Below are 8677 nucleotides of genomic sequence, written 5' to 3'. Positions count from 1 at the left end.
TTTATTGCATGGACAATCTTCCTGAGATCTTGGATATCCGAATCACACCTTGGGTTCCAAAGCTTACTCCATTGTAAGCCTTCTTCAAAAAACTCCCCCAAAAAAAAGTTTGTTTCTTCTCTGTGAAAAGGATCTGATTTTGTTGTATATTGTTATGCCTCTGATTTTCTGTTTCTGTAGTACTGCTCTGAGTTTTTGTTTCTTTTCCTCTTACTTAATTGTTGTTCATGCTGGTTTTTATATATGTTGTATTATAGCACAAAGAGAGGAGAGTTAGTTACAAAGTATTAATCAACTTTGTAACTAACTTAACTGCTTTTGTTTAGGTTAATAGAGGCCAAAGGCCACCTAGGGATTATTTTACTGCCTTGTAAATCTCTGTGTAATAATCTGGTTTTTACAGTGTACAAGTAATATGTGGTTTAATTCAACAGGCGCAGACATACTAAATTAATTGATTTTTTTTACTGTTGATATATTTCTAAGCATATTAGAATGACTATTTGAATGTAAAATAAAAATATAAGAAATATGCATATTTTATCACTTGCTAAATAAAACTGAATATATATATGACTAAGCATACGTGCAATGCACGTAACTTTCGCCTAGTATAATATAAGTGTATGAATAAGAAAATATAAGATATTTATCTCACAAATATTTTTATAATATATAGGGTAAATAGCGGCATAAATACTAAAAACTTTGAGTTTGTAAGCAGCATAAACTCTATATTTATTTTTAGCGGTATAAGTACCTAATGTTTGTAAAACTATAATTTTTTTCTAATTGTGTCAGTACTAACTCTGTTATTATATTAAATATGGCACATATAAGACCTGAATTCTAATATTTTTTTAATAAATTCAAAACAAAATTTGTACTGACGAAACTAGAAGAAAATTAATGTTTTAGAAAAATTGGATACCTATGCTACTAAAAATAAACATTGAGTTTATGCTATTTGTAAGCTTAAAATTTTGTGTACTTATACCGCTATTTACCCTATATTATATTAATGTTATATAATTAACCAATAATAATATTTTATTTAATTACATGTAATAAGAATTTAAAAATTGACTTGAATTAGATTTTGAGTAAGATTGATAAATCTTAGCTATTGATCAAAATTAATTATTCTATTATTTTAAATAAATAAATAATTAACTTAAAACCGAAATCGAAAGCCTGTATAAAAAAAATGAACATGTATAGAATGTAGTTACATAGATATTTAAAGAAAATAAGATTTGAGTCGGGTTGAGTAGTTAGTGATAGGTAAATAAAAAATTCAAAAATTAAAGTACTGAAGGGAATGAGTCATTTATTCATTGTGTTTAAAGTCCTAAATTTTAATAACACATTTTAAGTTACTAATTAATATACTAAATAAGATGTAAAATAAGTTTCTATAGTAATTACCCAAAGTGTTGTACTACACTAAATCTTGATCGTTCCATGTATTCATACTACCACATATAGCCTAGGTGATTCATGATCGAACCAATCCTCATCATCATGCTCATCCTCCTTCGGGTCAACATGATTCAACATTTGATCATCATTATCAACACTTGTCGACGAAGATGGTGGGTGATGTACTTCAGGATCAGCCTGAGCGGGGAGAGAGGCGGTAACAGGCGTTAAACGATTAAGTACTTTTTCCCATGCGTGACCGATACGTAGATCAAGCAAAACCTTGTTAGGGATCATTATCCTGTTGTCCAGAGTCAAGGTGATAGAGACATGACGATGGTGACGAGGGCGGTGTACGTGAAGGAGAGTACTGACGAGGGTGAGGGGCAACGAGACCATGTTGACCATTCTGTGGAAGCTTACCGCCATCTTTAACTGGGACATGTTAGGAAGGTTGGGGTTGCTCCAGTACATGTTAACCAAGGGGAAGGGGATCAGTTCGCCTGAAAACATGGAGGTAATGAGTGTGTTGATGGATGGTGAGGTCTCTTGGAATAGGTGATCAATTTGGTATTGGAATTGGTGAGTGGAGTTGTATGAGATGAAGGTGTCGCTATGATCGGTATCTGAATAGTACATTTGGATCACTTTCAACTCCACCCTCATTAATGGTGATGATGGTGGATCATTTTCTTCAAAACCACTATTAAATCTTGGGTAAATAAAAACTTGGGAGAATAGTTGATTATCCATATTTACTATGACTACGTGTGTGTTATCTCGTAATATAAATTTCTTAATTAGATAGCTGGTACATATATATAGGGCAATATTAATTCTAATTTCATTAGGAATATGATTATTCCAATTCTATATTATAATCTGGATACCTTTAATTAAAAAAAAAAGATATTATTTATTTATATAATAAATCTGATGGCTAAAAATATTTAGGGAAATTACCAACCTTTTCCAATTTTTTTTTTTTTTCGTTTTTACGTTTTCATTTTAAAATTTTTACTCCTATAAGTATAAACCTTTATTTTTAGTTTGAAAAAAAAAACCTTTATTTTCATAAATATATCTTTATTTTAATTTTTCTTGCTGAATTAGTCTTCTCCTTCCTCTGGAACTCTGGTGCCTTCGGCGACTTGGCCTCACTCGATCGACCTCAACATCATGGCCGCCGCATTTTTTGTGCCCTTCTTTTCATCTTTGAATTTTAATACTCGTGGCCATAACATGAGTACTGATCAGGTTGATCGTCAATTGCAGGTATTTCCATGGCTGAATTTAATACATGAACAATCTTTGCCCAATTTGAATATATTTGCGAGATCGATATTAGGAATAGAGATTTCTGCTGTGGTTATATGTAGAAACAGCTACACACACTTGCAATATTGAGATTGAAAGAATAGGATTAGCAGTTTCAGTTGATATTTTGGTATAACTTTGTACTTGATAATTAGGTCTCAAGGAATCAAAATTCTATCAAAATTATTTGATCTGTAATTGAGCCATTTCTTGGATTTACTCAATTTTTGTTTGCCAATCAGCTTTTTCTGCTTTCTATTATAATTTAAAATGACGAACAAATCATAATTATTCATCTTAGGATTGGAAGCATGAGACTTTAACGAATTGCTACATTGATTCTGTATCTCTTTTTTGTTGTAATGTTGTCTCGTCTGTGATTCGAGCAATCGCCATAAATCTTGAGGCTTCAAGTGCAAGTTTATTCATCAAAGTGTTTTTTTTTTTTTTTTTTTTTTGGTGTTTTTCTTTTCATGTAGCCTCTAAGAAAATTGAGAATTGAATGAACTTTAATTAGTACATTATTGGTTCTGTTTCAGCTATGTAGATATTAAATATATTTAGGCTTCAAATTAGACTAAAAAAGTTATGAAATTTGTGGCTTTTCTCTTGGTACACTATGTTTGATTTTAAAGGCACTTACCATCTAACTCTTAATAAAAATAGTAAGTCAAAGTTTAAATTTTGGAATAAAGTCTTCTGTTTGGGAATAATAAAACATAAAGTTGTAATAAATTATATTATGGGGTTAAATTATATTACTGAGTTGTCATTGCTAGCTAAAATTTTTAGTCATATTGACACACCATTCTTTAGTAGGAGAGAGGTTTATCCTCCATGGCACTATATCCTTAGCATGTTTCATCCCAATGTGGAAGTAGTAGTGTAGCAACAGGAACTAGAGCTGGGCTTTTTGGAACACATATTTCAGCTCATGGTTTACCGCCTCCCCTAGCCTTAATTAGTCGTTCGTAATCTTATGGAGCGGGTAAGAAAGGATATTGTTTCTTTATTTCTTCCTTCTTAGTTGCAGTTTTCCACAATGTCCTCTGTTGTATTTTTTCTTAACTAAATTTGTAGCATCTTCTTCCAACTTCAAGGCCAGGTTTGCTTATTTATGCACAGCACCGTAATGTCTTGAATGCACCATCGCCCTGAAGGATTGGTACGCTCGTAGATTTTGCACTTGATCCTGCACCTCTCATGTAAAGTCACGGTAAGAATGGGGCAGCTCGGAACACGGCGTTAATGGAGGCAAAATAGAGGCTCGATTGTTGTCTCCAGAGCTCTGTTTTTTTCTTTTTTTAACAAAAAGTAAATACGGTTAGATTTTTATATTAGCGTATATTTGAAAATAAATTAAATTATAAATAAAAAATAAAAAATATGCATAATTAATTACGCATAATTTAAATAAAAAATTATGCATATTAAATTTATATAGGTAATTATGTTTTTTAATTTGGACAGTTTGTATGTATTTTATTTATTTTTTTTTATAGTAAAGTTAATATTGGTAGTGCATATATATTTTTCAATAAAATGTAGGGTAATCCAATTTTGGTCCATATAATTTAACTAACTAAACCTCATTTTTGACTCTCTCTTCTTATAAATACTTAAATATACCCTCTAATTATTAAAAAAAAGTTAAAAAAACAATCTTCTAATTATAATTTTAGTCAAACTAAATTTTGAAAATGCTAACCTTAATTTTTATTTATTTTTTCATGAATAAATAGAACTTTTACCACTTAAAATACTTGTAAATTTTTTTCTTTAATTCTCATTTTTTTTTTTGCAAAATTTCCTCTCGAACTATACAAATCATTACAAATATCTCCTACCGTTATATTCTCTCATTTTTTAAGTTTTATTTTTTTTTTAAAAAAAAAAACTCTTAAATATATAATTAATGTTACATTTAGTTGAGAGAAATAAAAATATAACAATAAGAATGGAATACAGTTTAATATATATTAAAAGAATTGATAAAAAAAAAAATATATTAAATCATTCTCATATTCTATTGGAATAGTTTTTTCATTCATTTCAAAATAGAAAAGTCACTCCATTGAAATCTCCATTGAAATGATTCTAATATATTAAAATACAACTAAATAAAAGAATGGAACGAAACTTAATTCATTTTTATCTATTTCATTACTTCTAACCAAATGTATCTTAAATGTATTACAATTATCATCTCACCAGTCACAGATCCAGGATTTAAAGTGAGGGGGCGTAATTTTTTTTTTTTTTTTGTAAAGTAGGGGGCAAAAGTAAACTAAATAGAAAAATATTATTAGTGGGATTTGAACCTTTAACCTATAACATAATCTAAACTAACCATTACACCAATCATACTATTAAATCTACATATAATCTTTTATTATAAATGTATATTGTAACTAACTAATATACATATACATTTTTGTTCTGATTTTTTTTCAAGATGCAACTGCTCTCCTCGCTACAATGTGAGTCTGCCCTGGATCTCACCAACAAACAGAGAAACCTCTAAAACATGAAATGAACCTAGACCAGTAAACTTATATAGTTGGCACTAATAGACTAGTGTGAAAACACACAATATGTTAAAAAGTTGATAATTTATTATTATTAATAATAAATATTTGTTCGGTCCTCTTGTAGTAGTGACCTCTTCTACGGTTGAGTTTGGTTCTCTTCATTTGGGTAGTCTTCATGCTATACACATATATTTTCACATTTTCCAAATATTCACGTCAATTTGTTTAAAAATATACATTTGTAACATATCATGTAAAATTAAATATGTAATGAACGGTTTAAGGGAAAAAAAAACATATAATAGACGTACATACATAGAAAAGAAAAAAAAAACAACAAGGCTAAATGTAATAACATGATGAATAATAACTAAATTAGATTGATTATAATGAAGGGATAATTGGATAAAGTATAAATTTTCATAAAATTTATATATTTTTATATTTTTTTTAATATTTTTATGGTGTTCTATAAAAATAATATAAAAACAACAAAAATAAATATATAAAAATAACAGAAAAATAATATCCAAATAATATTAAAAATAACATACAAATAACAAAAAATTAACAACAAATTAATAAAAGTATAATATAAAAATACATCAAAAACTCATATTTTCTGTAAATAAAATCGTAAAAATATTTAAAATTTTATACAACTGTATTTTTGTAATTTTTTTGTTATTATGTTTTTTTTTTTTTTTGAAATTATCCCTATAATAAATCAATTATAAATTTATAAATTAAAGTTAAAAAAATGTTTAAAGATACATTAAAGTTATTTATATTTGTATAAATACTTTTTATCAACAAAACATAAATTGATATATGAAACTAATTTTATATTATACAACTCTCTAATTTCATTTTTGGTTAAGAAGTTAATATATTTCTGTATATGTATTAAGCTATAGCTTCACATTTTCTCTTAATCCAAAACATTATATCCCAAAACTTAAACAAACTTTAGCATTCTTTGTATTGTATTACTCTTCAGAAACCTATATCTCAAAACCTAAACATTGTATCTTTTTGTATTTTGTACTAACTGTTGTGTATTTCGTCTTTGTTGCATGAACAATCTTCCTGAGATCTTTGATATCCGGATCACACCTTGGGTTCCAAAGCTTACTCTATTGTAAGCCTCCTCCAAAGAACTCCCCCAAAAAACAGTCTGTTTCTTCTCTGTGAAAAGAATCTGATACCTTTTTTTTTTTTTGAAATGTTCTTTGCCTCTTACTTAATTGTTGTTCTTGCTGGTTTTTACATATGTTGTATTATAGCACAAAGAGAGGAGAGTTAGTTACAAAGTGTTAATCAACTTTGTAACTAACTTAACTGCTTTTGTCTACGTTAATAGAGGCCAAAGGCCACCTAGGGATTATTTTACTGCCTTGTAAATCTTTGTGTAATAATCTGGTTTTTACAGTGTACAGGTAATATGTGGTTTAATTCAACATGCTAAACAGACATACTAAATTAATTGAATTTTTTTTACTGCTACAATATTTCTAAGCATATTAGAATAACTATTTGAATGTAAAAATAAAAATTGAAGAAATATGCATATTTTATCACTTGCTAAATAAAATTGAATATATATGACTAAGCATACGTGCAATGCACGTAACTTTCGCCTAGTATAATATAAGTGTATGGATAAGAAAATATAAGACATTTATCTCACAAATATATTTTATAATATATATGGTAAATAGCGGCATAAAACTAAAAGTTTAGAGTTTGTAAGCGTCATAAACTCTATATTTATGTTTAGCGGTATAAGTATCTAATGTTTGTAAAACTATAATTTTTCTCTAATTGTGTCAGTACTAACTCTGTTATTATCTTAAATATGGCATATATAAGACCTGAATTCTAAATCATTGGGTCTAGATAGAAACATGTAGTATCAGTTACTTCTAAATATTTTTTTAATAAATTCAAAACGGAATCTGTACTGACGAAACTAGAAGAAAATTACTGTTTTAGAAAAATTGGATACTTATACTGCTAAAAATAAACATTGAGTTTCTGCTACTTGTAAGCTTAAAATTTCGTGTACTTATGCCGCTATTTACCCTATATTATATTTATATTATATAATTAATCAACAATAATATTTTTTTTAATTACATGGTTGTAATAAGAATTTAAAAATTGACTTGAATTAGATTTTGAGTAAGATTGATAAATCTTAGCTATTGATCAAAATTAATTATTCTATTATTTTAATTAAATAAATAATTAACTTAAAACCGAAAGCCTGTATAAAAAAAATGAACATGTATAGAATGTCTATTCTATATAAAGTGTGCCTATATAACAGAATTTTTGGTTTATGAGAAATTGATGGGTAATTTTTTATTTATATTAAAAATAAAATAGTTTATTATTAAAAATAAAATAATTTATGAGAAATTCATGGGTCACTTTTTATTTATATATAATAAAATAAATTTCATTACATTCAAAAAATAACAGTTTTTTCGACTGAGGTTCACAGAATATTTTTATTTAAAGTCGCTACTTAATATTTTTTTTTAATAATTATTAAATTCAAAATTCTCTATCCAAGAATTACTCATCGGGAGCTCCATCAAAAGGAACCATGGCCAATAAATATTAGTGTGTCTTTACATTGTTCAAGCACTGTTCTTTACATTGTTTCCTTGCACTGTTCTTTACATTGTTCTTTACACTGTTCTTTACAGGAGATTATCCGATGAAGCGAAGTCACCAGTAGAGGTAACACACTGCATTTTTGGTGTTGTTGTAGGTAAATCTTCCAGTTTGAAATGGCCCGAGCCAAGGAGCTGGCCAGTACACACTTGATACGAGCGGGTCGGGATCTTGAAAACGTAAGAGGAGGATGTTGTCATCGTCAAAATAAAAGTTATAGTATCCAGAAGAATAGTTGGTCTGGGATTTTGAAGACACAAGGTTGGTGTTCATGGTGAAATTTTGGTTAGGAAGAAGTGTATCTGTGGGGAATTTGAAGCTTTCCCAGTAAGTAACATGTTTACCAAACACAGCGCTTCTGAGAACAAGGTTGCCGGAATCATGGAGATGCAGTTTCACAACAAGGCCGGCACAGAACCTGTTCCCCAGTCCCGGTGTCGTGTCGGTACTTCATACTTGATCTCTGCCTATGTCAAGCAAGAAAAGACTACCGTTTGTCAATCAGCAAAAGTTTTGACCCTCTTCTGTTGATTGGTTGGTCTCGATTGGCCATCCAAACTATGGTGGGAACAGAGGACTTGGTATCACTATTAAATTAAAGCAGATTAAATGATTAATTTTACTTAGAATTGTTTTTTTTTTTCAATTGGTTAAGGCAATCTTTTAAAAATCTCCATTAATATTTGGACATTCATTTTATTATTTGTGGTTTACCACTTCAA

At 28.6% G+C, this 8677-nt stretch overlaps 1 long non-coding RNA gene across 2 annotated transcripts; it reads left to right on the top strand.

The window, feature by feature from the left end:
• The first annotated feature begins 2503 nt into the window (after nt 1–2503).
• Nucleotides 2504–4263, top strand: LOC115705967 (uncharacterized). 2 transcript variants are annotated; one of them, XR_004009522.2, is made up of 3 exons: nt 2504–2697; nt 3621–3727; nt 3840–4263. It is a non-coding gene; the product is annotated as an uncharacterized LOC115705967 (long non-coding RNA). The 2 variants fall into 2 exon arrangements; XR_009687888.1 differs by having other exon boundaries at nt 3556–3727.
• Nucleotides 4264–8677: the final 4414 nt, after the last annotated feature.

The sequence above is a fragment of the Cannabis sativa genome, chromosome 5, assembly GCF_029168945.1.
Source record: "Cannabis sativa cultivar Pink pepper isolate KNU-18-1 chromosome 5, ASM2916894v1, whole genome shotgun sequence".
Classification (NCBI taxonomy): Eukaryota; Viridiplantae; Streptophyta; class Magnoliopsida; order Rosales; family Cannabaceae; genus Cannabis; species Cannabis sativa.
This window is presented reverse-complemented; position numbering and strand designations above follow the sequence as displayed.